At 60.5% G+C, this 15310-nt stretch overlaps 1 protein-coding gene across 3 annotated transcripts in view; it reads left to right on the top strand.

The window, feature by feature from the left end:
* Positions 1–15310, top strand: part of CXXC5 (CXXC finger protein 5) — a 35102-nt gene that overhangs the window by 201 nt on the left and 19591 nt on the right. Inside the window, exon 1 of one of the 3 annotated variants that reach the window (XM_040622360.1) lies at positions 616–769. The exons of 1 other annotated variant lie outside the window; for it this stretch is intronic. The gene's annotated coding sequence lies outside the window, so the exon portion shown is untranslated. Of the gene's footprint in view, positions 1–615; positions 770–809; positions 933–15310 lie in introns of those variants that run through there. One more of the 3 variants, XM_040622362.1, reaches the window with a different exon arrangement.

Below are 15310 nucleotides of genomic sequence, written 5' to 3'. Positions count from 1 at the left end.
GGGAACTGAGCCTCGGCCGACCTCGTCAGAGCGCGGGGAGCTCGAGGCGCAGTGGCTGCGGCTCCGGCCTCAGAGCCTGCGGCGTCCAAGTGGCCAGAGCTGCGCTGGGAGGGAGGCGGAGGGAGGAGGGAGGGGAGCTGAGGTGGAGGGGGGGGGAGGAGGAGGAGGGAGCGTGGAGTCCGGTCCGGGTTTTGCCGGCAGCCCCCGGGCAGCGTTCAGAGCTCCTGCCCGGGCGGGCGCGCGGCGGCGGCGGCAGAGGCGGCGGAGCCTGAGCGGGGATGTAGAGGCGGCGGCACTGGCGGCAGCAGAGGCGGCGGCGGCGTCGGCGGCGAGAGCAGGCGCCCGAGCCGAGCGAGTAGATCGGCCGAACCTTGCCCCCCGAAGCCGGGCCCCGCGTCCCAGCCCTGCCCAGCCCGCGCCCAGCCATGCGCGCCGCCTGCTGAGTCCGGACGCCTCAAGCTGCGCCCTCCGCCCGCCGCGCCGCGCTTCGCTCGGGGGTGATTAGTTGCTTTTTGTTGTTTTTTAATTTGGGCCGCGGGGAGGGGGAGGAGGGGCAGGTGCTGCAGGCTCCCCCCCCTCCCCGCCTCGGGCCAGCCGCGGCAGCGTGACTCCGGCTCCGGACCCGGGCACGGCGGGCGGCGCGGCTGGAGCGGAGCGCACCGCGGCGGTGGTGCCCAGAGCGGAGCGCAGCTCCCCGCCCCACCCCTCCCCCTCGGTCTCGCGGCGGCGGCGGCGGCGGCCGTGGCGGCTTGGACGACTCTGAGAGCCGGTAGGTGTCGGGCCACGGCCCTCCCCCGACCCCCCCGGAGGCCGGCCCCCTCCCCTTCCCCGCCTACCTCCCTCTCCTCCCCCGGGGCCGGGTGCGCGGCCGGGGCCGGAGTTCGCTGCAAGTCGGCGGAAAGTTTGGCGGCGCGGGCTCCCCCGAAGTTCAGGTGCGGAGAGCCGGGGACGGGGAAGGAGGGGTCCGTGTTTGGGAGGGGCGGGGGGCGCCCGCAGCCGGAGCCACGGAGCCCTGGAGCCTGGGAGCCCTAGCGCCTGTGATCGCTCGGTGGCCGCTGCTATACCCAAGCCTCCCCAAGCCGCAGTCGGCTCGGTCGCAGATCACTGAGTACAGACAAAAAGAGGGGTTTTAGGGTCGGGGACTGCGGGTTGGGCGCCGTGCGTTGGGGCCGAGGTTCTCCCTGCGGGTTATCGTCTCCTCCCCAAGTACTCGAGCTTGAGGGCGCTGGGGCGGCGGGAGCCCGGGTCCTCACCTCTCGGTGTTGGGCGGGCGCTCAGCCTGCGGGGGCGGCTGATTGGAGATCTGCGGCGCACACTCCCCCCGTCAGACCCCTCGCAGCCCTGTGTTTTGGGGGCTACGGTAACTGCTGCCCTGGACCACGCGTGGCTGAGTCTCCCCCCTCCAGTTGGAGGGGGCGGCGGCCACTTCTACATTTTCCCTCCGGTTCCTCGCCCCCGCTGCCCGCGGGGTGCCTGGCGGGCTGATCAAGTTTGACCTTTTTTTTTTTTTTTTTTTTTTTTTTTTTCCGTCAAAGTATCACCCCCCACCACCACCTCCGCTCCCCGCGGCCTCTCTTTCCCGTCTTCCCCAGCCTTGGGGAGTCTTTCAGTCTGTCTCCCGAGCCCCGCGTGGCCAAGCAGCGTGCAAAGCCAGGGAGGGAGAATGGGGGTGTTCCTTTAGCTGCGGAGTGTGGGAGGCGGGTGTCCCAGGCGCCTGCCTCGCTGTTCTGGCCCCAAATTTACCCATGAAGTTCGGCCCCAAGCCCCCCTCCCCTTTGCTTCCCTAGAGCGAGGGGCTGAACCGCCGCGAGAAGAATGTGTTAATTTTCTTGCTGGGGGAAGTTGTCCTCTCCCGGAATGGGCTGCTTTCCGGCGGGGAGCGCGGGGTGCGCCTGGCTTTGTTTATTTGTAGGGTCGACAGAAAGTGAGTGACCCCAGTTTTTAAATGGGGGGCTGTCTCCGGGACCTGTCAGAAGAGCTGAAGCACCCAATGAGGGAGCAAGATAGCTCCCCCCCCGCTCGGAAGGGGTGCGCGGAGTTGGGCTGGTGCCATGGGCTGCAAGGAGGCAGCAGCAGATTTGGGGGGTTCTGTAGGGACTGATCCGGAAAGACCCCCACCTTCCTCCTTCAACTGAGACGGGGGTCTGAAGGGCTGGCAGCCGCGCCCTACTTTGCCCCCTGGATCCTGGGTGGTCTTCGAGTCGCATCTTCGTGTTGGGGGAGAGCTGAACCGGGATCCGGCGAGCCAGCCTCTTGACCTCCGCCTTTCCCTGAGCGGCGGGCGCTGTTCGGAGTCCTCGGTTTTGTGGTGGGCCCAGCGCCCCCCCTCCGCGTTTGCTGAGGAAGCGCTGGCGAGGGGGGCTTGTGTGATCGTTCGGCCCTCGCCCCCGCCGGAGCCGCCCCGGGCGGCTGGCAAACAGAGTCCCTTTCAAGTTTTCCGCTGGGGCCGCCTGGCGGGGGCTGCGTGCGCGGTCGCTGCGGACTTGTTCGGAGCGCTATTTGAACGCCCGGCGCCACCTCAGCTGCCCCGGCCCGCGGGGGCGGGGGTGTCCTTCCGTGCAACTGAGAGCGTTTAAATTAGACGTTTTTACGGGTCGTACGGGCCTGAGCTTGACGTGAGCCCCCTCCCGAAAGACCCCGTATCCTGGGTCCCAACTGCCGCAGGAAACCGAGGAACTGGTACTCGAAGTCTTTTCCCCAACCCCCTTTTGAGAGCGATGAGGGGAGACTGAGGTCGGTGCTACCTACTACTGTGTCGTGTTGATTTAGCAGTTTCCCTGGATGAGACTCCGGCAAGAGCTGGGGGGGGGGCGGGGGTAGTGGCCCGCTCTGCAGCTGTCACCCCCCTCCCAGAACGGAAATCGTTCTCTCCTTGGGGAGGAGGGTGAGGGGGTGATTTTTGTCCTGGGAAGGAGTGGGAACAGCTGAGGAGAGGTTGGCCTCTGAGTTCTCAGTCAGCCCTGGGGAGCTTGGTAGAAGCACCCCCACCTCATCTTGGCACGAGCTGGGGCTCTCCCAGGGAAGCCCCTAGCCAGCCTTGTGGCTCCCTTTCCCAAGCCGCCTCCCTTTCCAAGGTGGGGGCAGAGGTTCCTCTGCAGAAGACAGACCCTTGGCTGGCTGGCTGTCCGTTGGCGCCTTATTTATGTGTGTATTTGGGCCCGGCTGTTTTCCCGGCTCAGCAGGTGACCCTGGCCTGGGCCTCCTATCTCTCCCCCGACAGAGCCTGTTGACTTACCCGTGGGCCAGCGGCCTCGTCTTTATCACGTGAGGCCTGGAATGTCCACCCGGCTGGGCTGGGCCGGGTGGGGGAAGGGAGAAGGAGGAGAGGATTCTGCATCCAGGGCCCAGGCCAGCCCAGGCCTCTGTTCCATGGGCTCCCACTGTGAGCCGCCCCCCCCCATGCCTCTTTCAGCTTTTTGCCTGCCTTCTACCCATTTGGCAAGTATGAAACTGAGGCTTACAGGAGTGTGGCCAGCAGGGCTGTATCTGGATAAAGAACCAAGTCTCTGGGAATTAAATACCCCACCTTCTTTAGGGCCCTACCTGGTTATTTATGGGAGAGTGGAATGGAAATGGGGGTCTCTCTGGGGGGTAGGGGTGTGGGCTGGGCTGAGGTCAGCTGACTTTTTAGGATGCAGAATAGGGTGGAGGAATGAGGGGGTGTACGGATGAGCCAGACCCAGGCCTGCTTTCCTAGAGCCCGCTGTCTTGTGGGGTGACCATTAAGGCAGGACTAACTCCCCAGTCATGGTGCTCTGGAACATGGCCTTATTGGCCACGGATGGGGCAGCACTCACTTATTGTTATCACTGTTATCGTTACTGTCTATTCTTTATATGTAAGTAACTTAATCATTCATTGCCCCAGTGTGTATTTTTTTGAGCACCTACTGTGTGTCAAGCCCCACCTTTCTGGGGCTGCTGAAATGAATCACCGATTCTGCCCCTGCTCTGGAGGCAGGCCCAGGGTAGACGCTCCTCCCTCTTTCTCCACCCCCTGGGGCCTGAATTGGGGCTTCCCCCCTTTATTCTGGTGCTCTCCCTCCCTGATCCCCACCACCTGGTGCTGTCCTAGCCTGTGTATGTGTGCCTGTGTGTGAAGTGTCCTTGATTAAGTGTATTAATAGTTAAACTCTCACTCATAGCTGGAACTCACCAGACCACAAAAAGCCTCCCCAGTTACTCACGCGCTACTGCCCAACAAGAATATCCCACTCAAGTTTTTTTTTTTTTTCTTTCTCTTACTTTCCCCTTCATTCCCCCCAACTCTGAGCCCACCTCCCAGGCTACAGGCAATGAGAAGGGGCTGGCCCCCTCAAAGACGCAGGAATCCCCCACCCAGTCCACCTGCCCCCTGAAGCCCCAGGCAGGGTCAGCTGCTAGATGAGGCTGTGTGGGTCTAGGCTGTTGGTCTGGGATGTGGGAAGCTAGGTGGTATGTGTGCTCATGACTCGGGGCATGTCCTGTCTGAATCTGTGTGTTGAATGTGTGTCTGTCTGTCTGTCTGTCTTGCGGGGTGGGAGTCTGCGCCTGTGTGGATTTGCATCAGGGCACGTGGATCTGTGGAGCCAGGAGTTGTGTGGGTCCGCACTGCCTCTGTACTTGTGTGTTTGTGAATCTGAGTATCTGAAAGTTGGGTCTATCCTTGTGAACCTGGGAACGTGCATATTCAGAGTTGTGTGTGCTTAGAATTTTGGAGTGGGCACTCGTGATTTGTGTATATCTGTGTGATTTGTGTATTCCTGTAAATCTGGGCGAGTCTGACTCCCTGAGTTCTGTGTCTGAATTGGGAAAGTGGTGAGTGAATCTGGGAGTGGGCCTATCTGAGCTGTGCGGGCAGTGAGTGGTCTGTGTGTGTCTTCCGTGGCTGGTGTCGGTGTTCCTCTTTCTTTCTCTCTGTGTCTGCCTGGCTGTCTGAGTCTCCCTCTCTGGTTGAGGCCCTGAGTGTGTGTGTGTGTGTAGCGTTGAACCTCTCCCACCCTGTCCTTCCCCTCCTCTGCCCTCCCTGGCAGTAACTGGGCAGCCTCCCCGTCTGCCTGCCTGCTGGGAGTTTTGGAAGCTGTGGAGGGAGACAGGCTGGGGCCGGGGTGACAGCGCGTATCCACGGCGATGGCAGCCTGTGATTATGGGAATAAAAGGATTTTAAGGTCATGGGTGTATTTTTTTTGTTCCGTTTTGTTTTTTCCCCCCTTTGGTGGAGCCGGTGGCTGCAAAGGGCCAGAGCTGTGTGTCTGCAGGGTGGGAGTCTGTCCCCATACCAGTGGACGTGGGTATGTGGTGCTTTTCTGGGAGCATGAACACGTGTGTGTACATGCGTGAGCAGAGCCTGTGAGAGTGTATGTTCTACGTGTGTTCTATCCGCCTGCTCCCCATGTGAGAGTCCACAGGGCTGTTCCCTGGGGGAGAATCCCGGGAAAACTTCTTGCTTCTGGGTGTGACGTGGAGCTGGAACCCTACAGTCTCCTATGTCCGGAAGAGCCGTCTGGCCCCAGTCCTTGCCTACCTGACCTTCCCTTCACAGTAGGGTGTCTTTTGCCGGAGACCGGCTAGGCCCAGTCACCTGGGCCAGGCCACATCTTGGGGTGTCAGTGCCCCTGGCCCCGCTCCAGCCCCTGTAATTGCATTCTGCCGCCTAATCCCCCGCCAGCTCAATTAGATCGCAAATTCTTCTTCATTTCCTGCCTCTGATGCTGGCCTCCCTCTGGGCTCGCAGGGCCTGGGAGAGAGGGAGGGGATCCTGCCCCCCTTCCGCCAGCACTGGGGGCTCTTACAGGGGTGTGATTAGTTGCTGGCACACTGGCCCTGGGGTGCAGGTTGGAACCCTGGGGACCAACAGGACGCGGCCTTCTTTGGACCAGCCTCAGTATCCCCATGCTGGGGGAGGGGCTTGCGTTGTCTGGTACATGGGCTCTAGGTAAGACCAGGGAGATCGCTCTGTGCCAGGCTCTGAGGCCGTGCCCTCACCCCGGGTTCCCACAGGCTCTGCTCATGTTCTCTTTCCAGAGCAGTTGCTGGTCAGCCCCTGGCACAGCACTTGTAACCTCGTTTCTGACCTTCTAATGTGGTGTGTTCTGGGGGTCAGTAGGACCACCGAGCTCTTGTCTACTGGGTCCTCTTAACTCCCTCCCTTGACCTCACCCAGACGAGTATGTTTGAACACCGACTCTGGAGCCAGACCTGGCTACAAATCCTGGCCATGCCACTGTCTAATTGGATATATGTATGACTTTGGGTGAGTTGTCTCTCTGATCCTCAGTTTCCTTATCCCTGAAATGGGATAATAAGAATGCCTGTCTCACAAAGCCATTTTCAGGTGGACACAGGGATGGTTGTTTAGTGCCCAGCACCAGTGGCTGACCCACAGCATGCAATAGAAGTTGTCTTCTGTGGTGACGAGGACTTCATACCCCCAGTGGAGAGGAAGAAAAGAGTATGTGACTCACCCTTAGCCTTTCTGTCTCCATTCTGCTCCTTACCAGGTGTGTGATGTTGGGCACATCACTTTGCCTCTCTGGGTTTCTCTTCCCCATCTGTAGAATGGGGCTGATGAGAGGCCTGACCTCACAGGACACAAGGGAGGGCTGTCCACAGGCAGATGCTTGGCCCCAGCTGCCTGCCCTAGCAGGTTTTCAGCATACCGCTTGCCCTCTTTTTCCTTTCCTCACACCAAGCCTAGGGTGGTGTGGGGCTGGCAGAGACACAGGCTCAGGGACGAGGGGACTGGCCAAGGTCATGAGGCTGGTAACGGGGCCTGGGTGGGGTAGGAGGGCTAGGGGATGACCTGCTGGCTTGCTCGCGCGTTTACTCGCTGGCTCAGCTGAGCTGTGAGGCATGGACTTCCCTCCCCGCTGGTCTCTGTGGAAAGTGGTGGCTTGGCTGATTTTTTCTGTAAAGGGGAAGCTGGATGTCTACCCCCTCCTTCCCCAGGAGGCACCGTGGCAGCGGCTGTGCTGACAGGCCTCCTGGCCTTCTTGCTAGGGTAGCTGGCAGCTCTGGAAGGCCGACTGCACACAGATCAGCCAGAGAGAAGAGGGAACCGCAAAGGTCCCCCCCGCCATCACTAATCCCCACGGCCCCTCCCACCCTCAGCCTGTTCCCTTTGGATGGAAAGACAGAAAGGAGCCACAGCAGGAGAGTTGGGGAGACTGGCTCTGCTGGTGGTGGTGGAGAGGGATGGGCTGGGGGTGGGGAGTGAGGAGCCCTCTGCTTCAGGGTCCCGGTAGCTCCCTGGCTAGTCTCCTTATTTCTGTGACCTCTGTCACTCATTGGCCTAGGCTCTTTAATATTTCATGGTCCGTGGAGGCAGCCCCCTGCCCTAGCCCCCTTTGTCTTTCCGCCGCCCCCCCTTGGGGCATCCCTGTCGCCGAATTGCTGAATTACTGACCCCCAGAGGCTGCCTCTGCCTTCCCCCACTGGCCCTAACACCTCCTCTGTCCCTCCTGACCTGCCTCCCCCACAAGTCTCCTTCTTACACCTTCCTTCTCTCCTACACATCGTCTCCCCTTTTCTGACATCTCTGACCATTTCCCTGCCCTTTTCCTCCATTTTCCTCTTTTGTTGGCCTCCTCCTTCTCAGCGGAACAGAAACCGTGGCAACTGGTCTGTCTGCTCGCTCCCCTGTCCACCCCTTCCTGCCCCCTCCCCCTAGCTGTGCTGGGCGTGAGAGCTGGTTTTATTTATTTTTCTGTTTGTTTGGGAAGAGGGCAGTGGCAGTTCTGGGCCCTGGCTGCCGCGCTCTGCCTAGAGCAGCGGGCAGGCGGGCCGTGCTGGCCTCCCAGGAATGTGGCCGGGACGCCCCGCGCTATATTTACTCCCCTCCAGCTGCCGGCCCCAGCAGGGCAGAGCCAGGCCTGCCCGGTGGCCCTGGGGGAGCCCTGTACCCACCCTCCCCTGTCCAGCAGACCCCACGTAGCCCTGGAGCCCACCACTCCCCCCTTCCCTGTGACCTCTTCTGACCTCCTTGGACTTGCCTGGCCTGCCGGCAGGAACACCCATGTCCCATGCCACTACAGGCATAAAGTGCGGGCGCTAGGGCCTGATTCCTATGGGGCAGCACCTGGCAGCCCCCCACCCCCCACCCAGGGGCCTAGCCTAGGCCTGTAATCTGGTGGCCAGAACTATGCAAAGCATCTTTCCGGGGCTCTCCCCGCCAGGCCTGGTCCCTGCTCTTGCCACAGTCCCCTCAGCTCTGTGCTCAGCTCTGCTGGCAGGGGTGGGGGGGCCTGGGGTAGCCTTGAGCAGCTGTGTTCCCTGCACTCCTCTCCCCCTTCCACGTAACTTGCCGTCTGCTGGACCTCCCAGGTTCCTCACACGGACATACGTGTGCACACCTAAGTGCGTGGACATACGTGTGCAACACACGCACACATGCTGGGTGGTGCCTTCCTTAGAGGCAGGGCCATGCCTCCTGTCATTGATTCCCTCATTCATCAGATGCTTATAGGGTTTGCTGAGCCCGCTCCTTGCCAGCCTTGCAGTGGGATGTGGCAGTGAGTCCTTCCTGTACCCCAGTGTCTGGCACCAGCTAAGTGTTTGAAGAGCTTTAGCTGCTGCTCTAATCAATTGCTGTCCTCCAGTTATTACTATAATAATAATAATGTGTTGTCACAATGGTGATGGCAACGGCCAACATCCTAAAGCCTGACTGGGGCAGGCACTACGTTAGTGGCTTTCGAGCCTTCACTTCCGTTAAATCCCCACAGCAGTAGCTCAGTGACTGGCTGCTCTTAGTATCCCCGTAGACAGATGAGGAAACCGAGGCTGGAGAGTGTGTAACTTGCCCCAGGACTTGCCACGTGGGATTGGGTCCTGGTAGAGCCCTTGACGGGCTGGGAGCACCATGAGAACAGCCAAGGCTGGTCCGCTTGTTTCTGGCACCTTCCGTGCTGCCTGGCACACAGCGGGCACTCCTCTGTGTGTGCTGACTAGAAGCCTTTGCTCTCTCCTTGAGGCCCTCATCTCCCTGGCGAGGGGCCTGGCATGTGGTTGGGCATGGGGGGTGGGCTGATTGGCCAGTTGGATGAATGAGGGAATGAATGAATGAATGAGCAGATGATTCTGTGGGAATGAGCTCAGGAGACAGTCGAGGAGGAGATGTGCTTGTGTTGGTGATCCGACTGGTATGTGGAGATACCCTGTGCCTGCAGAGAATTCCGACAAGTGAGGTGGGGGCGGGGCTGAGACATGCGGCCAGAGACCAATAGGCTGCTGGGACCTAGCCCTTGAGCAGGTCCTGTCTCCTCCCAGGACCTCAGTTTTTCCGTCTGTCAAATGGGCTTGAGAGCCTTTGTCCTGGCTGGCTGTCAGCTGGCCTGGCCTGGGATTGGCCTGGGAGCCTGAGAGGTGAGGGACCGCGGTGGGAAAGAGGAAGCAGTGGGTGGTGAAGACAGGAAGATGAAGCGTGGAGCTTGGCTTGGAACCTGAGAAGCAGGGAGACCAGCCCTGACCTGACGCCCGTCCTCCCTCCGAGCTGCAGGGTGGAGGTGCAGGTTCACAAACCCCTAGCTACCCGCTCTTGTTCTGGCAAGGGCTGGGCTTCCTGACATCTGCAGCATCAGTGGCCGTGTGTGCCGCAAGGGGGTGGCCTGCCCTCCGGGAATTGGTTAGCTGGGCCCATGGCTCCAGGTGAGAGTGGGCTTGGCCCCCTTTCTTCCTAGGAGTGTTAAGATCTTGGTGGCCTAGAATTTTTAGTCACAGGAATTTAGAATCAGAATGCTTGGAGCAGAGGGATTCTTTTCAGGATTCTTGTCGTGTTGGGATTCTAGAATCACAGAACCATGAGTTTTACTGCAAAGAAAGCGTGAATGGTCATGTTTCAATCTTGTTTGACGCTAGGGGACATTGAGGATCTGAGAGGAGGGGCTTCCCTGGGGTGCCCTCAAGTGACATGAGTATATACCTGAGACAGAAACCCAGTTCTGCCTCTGGTCCGCCCTGCTTTGGAGAGCTGGCTGGCATGGGGAGTGGGCTATGTGGGCCCAGTCAGGGAGCAAGGGGATACGGCTGGCCTGTAGGCACAGGAGGGGTCCTCACGGCGGTGCCCACCCACCCGCTGCCCACCCGCCTGCTGCCCACGCTTCCCGAGGCACCAGTGTGAGGAGGAAATGCCGGCTGTTGCTTCCAGCGACAGCCGGCAGGGCCGGGCGGCTTCCCAGCTCCCCCTCTGATTCATGGCCGCCTGCAGCTCCCCCCTCCCTTGGGGGCCTCAGCAGCCCCATCTGTGCAATGGGGAGAGGAGGCTCTACCCCAAAGTTTAGTGTCACAAAGGCAATACATTTGGGGTTCTTTTCAGGACCCCCATGAGGCTTTGAGAATGTCGGGAGGCTAGCCTGGGATTGCCAGCTGGGCATTTGGACCCAAAGCACTGAGCAGTTCTGCTTGGAGTTACCCTAATGCCTCCAGTAGTCTGGGGCTGCTGAATGGGTTCTTGGGGCAGAAAAGTGTGGTGGTGGTCAAAGGAAGAGCCCTGGATGGGAGGCCTAGGTCACCGGGCTCTCTCTTGACCTCAGTATACCCATCTGCAAAATGGAGGGTGTTTCTCCCTGAGGTCTCATTCAGGGTCAGCTCTGCCTGGATATGCGCTGCGTGGTGGGGATACTAGCGATGCCTCGGCAAGTAGCAGAGCGGTGGGGCAGGGAGGGGGTCTCTTTGGCCGCAGACACGGGGTAGGAGTGTGATTTAGTTGCAGGGGTGGCTCTGGGCGAAGGAATGAGGTGGGGGGAGATAAGGAGCCTGCCAGCAAGGCAGTGTCCAGCGGAAAATCCCAGCCATTCTCAGGAAGTGTTTCCTCCACTCGTCTCCTGGGAGGGAGGCAAGGCAGAGCAGGAAGGAGGGTAGTTGGGGGCAAACAAAGTCCCCCAGCCAGTCCGAGTGGAGATGTCCCAGGCCTGGCAGCTGGGCGGGTGTGCCCCTCGCACTGCGGGAGGGCTGGAACGCACCCCCCACCATGCTCTAAGGCTGGGCCTGTGGTGGGAGGCCAGGGCTGCCAGGAGGGGCCGGGCCATAGTCCAGATTTCAAAGCCTTCCCCAGGGGCCTCGTGATGCCCTCCGCCCTGTCCCGAGCTGCCGCCGCGGGGGTGGCAGATGCTGTTTCATCGGCTGGGGCGAGTGGGAGGCCTCCGGAAGGTCCTCCTGGGAGGTTCCGGGGGGCAGTGGGGGTGTCGGCAGCTGCCGCCCAGCCAGGGCGGGCTCACAGTGGCCTCCCAGGTCCCTCAGTACCCCAGGCTTGGGGGCCGGGGGTGGCACTTTGGAATCGAGACTGGTGCTCCCTGCCTTCGCTCCCCTCCCTACCCCCCCCACTGCCCACCAAGCTTCTTGGCTCTGGCCCCCTCCCATCCCTGGCTGCGTCTGCAGAGCCCCCCGGGGAAGGCAGGGGAGGAGGCGCAGCGGGCTCAGAACAGCGGGTGCCCGTGCAGCCAAGTATTTGCGCGAGCTGTCAGAGACAGACAGGCATGTGGGGAATTTGGTGCGTGTGGGGCTGGGGGAAGCAGCCGGGTGGGCAGGCAGGCAGGAGGAGGGAAGGTGGGGCTGTCTCCCCCGCCTGTTGAACCCTGCAGAGACCACCATTCTCCCCAGCCCAAACCAGAAGGTACATCTGGCACCGTCTTCCTGCCTGTACCAGTACAGTGAGACTGTGACCCTGGCTGGGGTCTGATAGGGTGCTGACGCCGGGGAAGGGGGTGCCATGTTGAGGACTGGAGCCCGGGAGAGGCTGTCTGGTGGAGTGTGGAGCCAGGCAGGAATCCGGGTTGTGCCCGACTGTGGCCTCCAGGAAATAGCAGCTGTCATGCTCCTGTGTCCCCCCCGCCCCCCAAGCCTGGCACAACTTGTTTCCTGGCCAGGGTCCGGCTGGGGCAGATTGGAGGAGCCTGGTATTGCCCAGTCTGGGCAAGGAACAGCCTGGGTGGAGGGGGCCATGTTTATAAGCCTGCAGGTACTTGGGGTGCTGGGGAGCCCCCCCCAGCCATTCTTTCACTGAAGCAGGTTGGAATCACTTGGAGGAGGGGACCTTGCCCCTTATTTCCCTGGACAGAGACCCCAGTTTAGTCACCTTTGTGGTCTGCGGTCCAGCAGTACCTGTTAGGCACGTTAAGGCCTAGAGCTGAGTAACGCTTGATGTTTCCTATCTGAGAGCCCAGAGAGGGGGATACACTGGCCTAAGATCACACAGTGGGCTCCCCAGCCTTCTCCCTGCCCTCATGTGGGTGGGGCCAGTGGGAAGAGGTGAACTTTGGGGGTTTGCTGGGGTGGGGGGGACTATATTTAGTCAGCCCTGCAGAGCCAGGGGGCCCCTGGGAGCAGCTGTTAGTGGGGGGGCAGACAGAGGCCTGAAGCTGCATTTAGTCTGGACAGAAATATCCTCCCCCCACCCACCCACCCACTGGCTGGGCGGCCAAGCTGCGGGCTTGTCCCCTGAGGGGCAGCTTGCCTGGGCCTGGCGGCCGGCGGGACAGGCAAGATGACCCGATAGGCTTTTCCCAGCTCAGGTTTCGATGAAACAGGAACCGGAGCCGCAGCCTGGGCTGTGGGGGCCAGGGCAGCCGGAGCCATGGGGGCCGGGGCTGCCTCCCCCCCCCCCAGCCGCTCCCCCCTGCTCCCCGTGTTGCAGCCTCCCCTTCTCCAAGGCCTGGGGAAGCAGCAGGTTATTTATCAAGCCGGCCTCCCTGCCGTGTCTGCCTGCGCCTCCCCCTACCTTACACCCCCCCTCCGCGCTCTTGCGCTGGCGGCCATGAGCCCAGCAGAGCAGGGTGAGCTGGGCGGGCAGGCGGCAGGATGAGCTCAGGAGACGTGAGTCACCCCATCCCTAGCAGCCCCACGAGGCCCTGCGGCCTGGCAGGCAGAGTGCACTCACGCACTCCCCACACGGCACACCCCGGGGCACACGCTTGGGACAGACACGTCCACTGAGCGCACGTAGTTGCACACAACCCAGCACACCCAGCCGACACCCAGCGCGGGCCTGCTCACAGAAGCTGTGGACACCCCGGAAGCGCGCTCCTGCTCCCGCTCCCAGGCTCTGGCACGCACACACGCCGGCACACACGTAGGCAAGTGGACCTGCATAGTCACGTGTGGGCGTGCCGTACTCCGGGAGGACCCCAGACACTGCTGCAGTAAAGCCGTTGTCCTCGGCCCCAGCCCACAACCACACGGTTCCGTAGGATTGGGCCCGGAACACTGACACCACGGAGCCTGGTGGGGTGGGGGGGACTATATTTAGTCAGCCCCACACACACGCGCGCACACACACGACACAGTTGGGGCTCCACGTACCCATATCCCCCCTTTGGGGTCACACAGAAGAGGCCTGATCCTTGGCCATGGAGAGTCAGCTGGCTTCCGTAAGGGGCGTGCGGGAAGGGAGGTGTTTTCTGCCATTCCCCGGGCTGGCTTAGCTTTCTCTGGGGAAGGAGGCCCAAGTCTCAGGCTTGGCAGTGTTAAACCCACCCTGCCCTCCAGGATGGGGAACTCTGACCTGGGCAGAGCGGGTTGAGGGTAAATGGGGGAGAGGTGCAGAGGAGCCAGGAAGGGGAAAGACCTGGAAAAGAAAAGCTGTGGAAAATCAATTTTCCTGGGAGTGCCAAGTGGCCAGCTTCTGCCCCCACTCAGGGGGCTGGTTCCATGGGAGATTGGGGGGTGCTGGAAATTGTAGAAGGGACCCCCTTTACCTAGTGGGCTGTTCCCCAGGATCCTGCCTGCTCACCCTGGCATCTGCTTTCCTCAGTTCCCTTGGCTCCCAGGTCTCTCATTATCTCCCCCACCTTGCAGCCAGTACCCTGAGACTTAGAATTCAGACATAGGTCCTGGCTCTTAGTCTACCAGCCTGCAAAATGGGTACAGAGAAGAGCTGAATACAAGGAGCTGGGCTGCTGGGTTGCAGGGATGCCCTCAGGGAGCCTGTAAGCTTCTGCTCAGTGGGTCTGGGGCTTGTCTCCCCTGGACTGGGCAGAACTGGGAGCATATCTCTTTTTCATACACTGAAAAAACACCAGTTTTCAGGTGAGAGAATTGAGTCTGATGGGTCTGACTTCATGGTCATGAAGGGCTTTAGACACAGCCACCCAACACCCAGACTCCAGATCATTCTGGGTCTACAGGATTGATAGAGCCCAGGGAGGTTTAAGGGGCAGGTGACTGTTAAGGACTCAGGCCCAGGCTAGCTCCCACCTCCTGGCCACGCATATCTGCCTCATAAAGGCCTAGACAGTGGTCAGGGAGGGGAGAGGGGCCCAGGCACCCTGAAGTAAACAAACAGCAGTGGTCAGTCAGGAGGACTGGATGTCCTCTGAGCCTTGGAGCCCGGAGTTGGACAGGCCTAGGCTCCAAACTCGACTTGGTCACTGCTTACTTTGCAATCACGGGCTGCTCTGACCTCACTTTTGCCACCTATAAAATGGGTATGAGCCTTATCTCCGTGTCTCAGAGCTGCAGGACTTGAAGTAGGTGATGGGATGTGGTTCTCACTGTGTCACACCTGGATCTCCAGGTGAGTCCGACCTCCTCCCGACCTGACTGCTCTGCAAAGCTGGCATTTTCCTGGGAGTGGTACCCCACAATACGGACTCCTTAATTAGACTGTCTTGGATTTAGCCTTCTTTAGGGCTGTTTTCAGATGGGAAATGCTGAGGTGGGGGGGTGAAGAGGCTGCCGTTGGGGCCACAGGGAGGGGGAAGCATGGGAATGGGTTGGCTCCAGGGAGAGGAATGTGGAGTCCTTGGGTGTCTGGACATTCCTGGGGGCTTTACAACATGGGAGGAAACAGAGCCAGCTTTAGATCCCAGGCATTCTCGATTCCCCAGCCCCTCAGTACACAGCAAGGCCACAAGTTAGACTCAGCAGGGACTTACAGGGGCCAGATGGGTTCTTCGCAGTGTGGTGAGGGGCTTGGCACACACCTGTGTGAAAGGCCGGTTGGGACCATCGGAGATGGAAGTGCTGACATAGAGCAGGCGGTGTGGGGCCTGGGAGGCGGGAGGAAAGGTTGGCAGGGGGTATAGGTGGGTTCTTCCTGTGGCCAGAAATGCAGTGCAAGCCTGGACAGCTGAGTGCTGCCCTCCTTGCAGACTTCAGACCTCTACTGAGTGCTGGTCTCCCTATGTTCCTGCAGATAAGAGGGCGGGGGAGGAGTGCCCCCCACGGGGCTGGGGAAACCGAAGCACAGGGATTGGCTCAGACACAAAGGCAAACAGTGACAAAACCAGGGCCACAACCTAGGTTACCTGGCACTCCTGGCTTGAACTGTCCTTGCCATTCTTTTGCTGGCTGATGATGGCAGTAAAAATAATAATAACAGCCATCATGTGTTGAGTACC

This window comes from Ursus maritimus, unplaced genomic scaffold (assembly GCF_017311325.1).
Source record: "Ursus maritimus isolate PB19 unplaced genomic scaffold, ASM1731132v1 scaffold_5, whole genome shotgun sequence".
In the NCBI taxonomy this organism is placed as follows: domain Eukaryota; kingdom Metazoa; phylum Chordata; class Mammalia; order Carnivora; family Ursidae; genus Ursus; species Ursus maritimus.
Note: the sequence above shows the minus strand (reverse complement) of the source record. Positions and strands in the feature narration are given on the sequence as shown.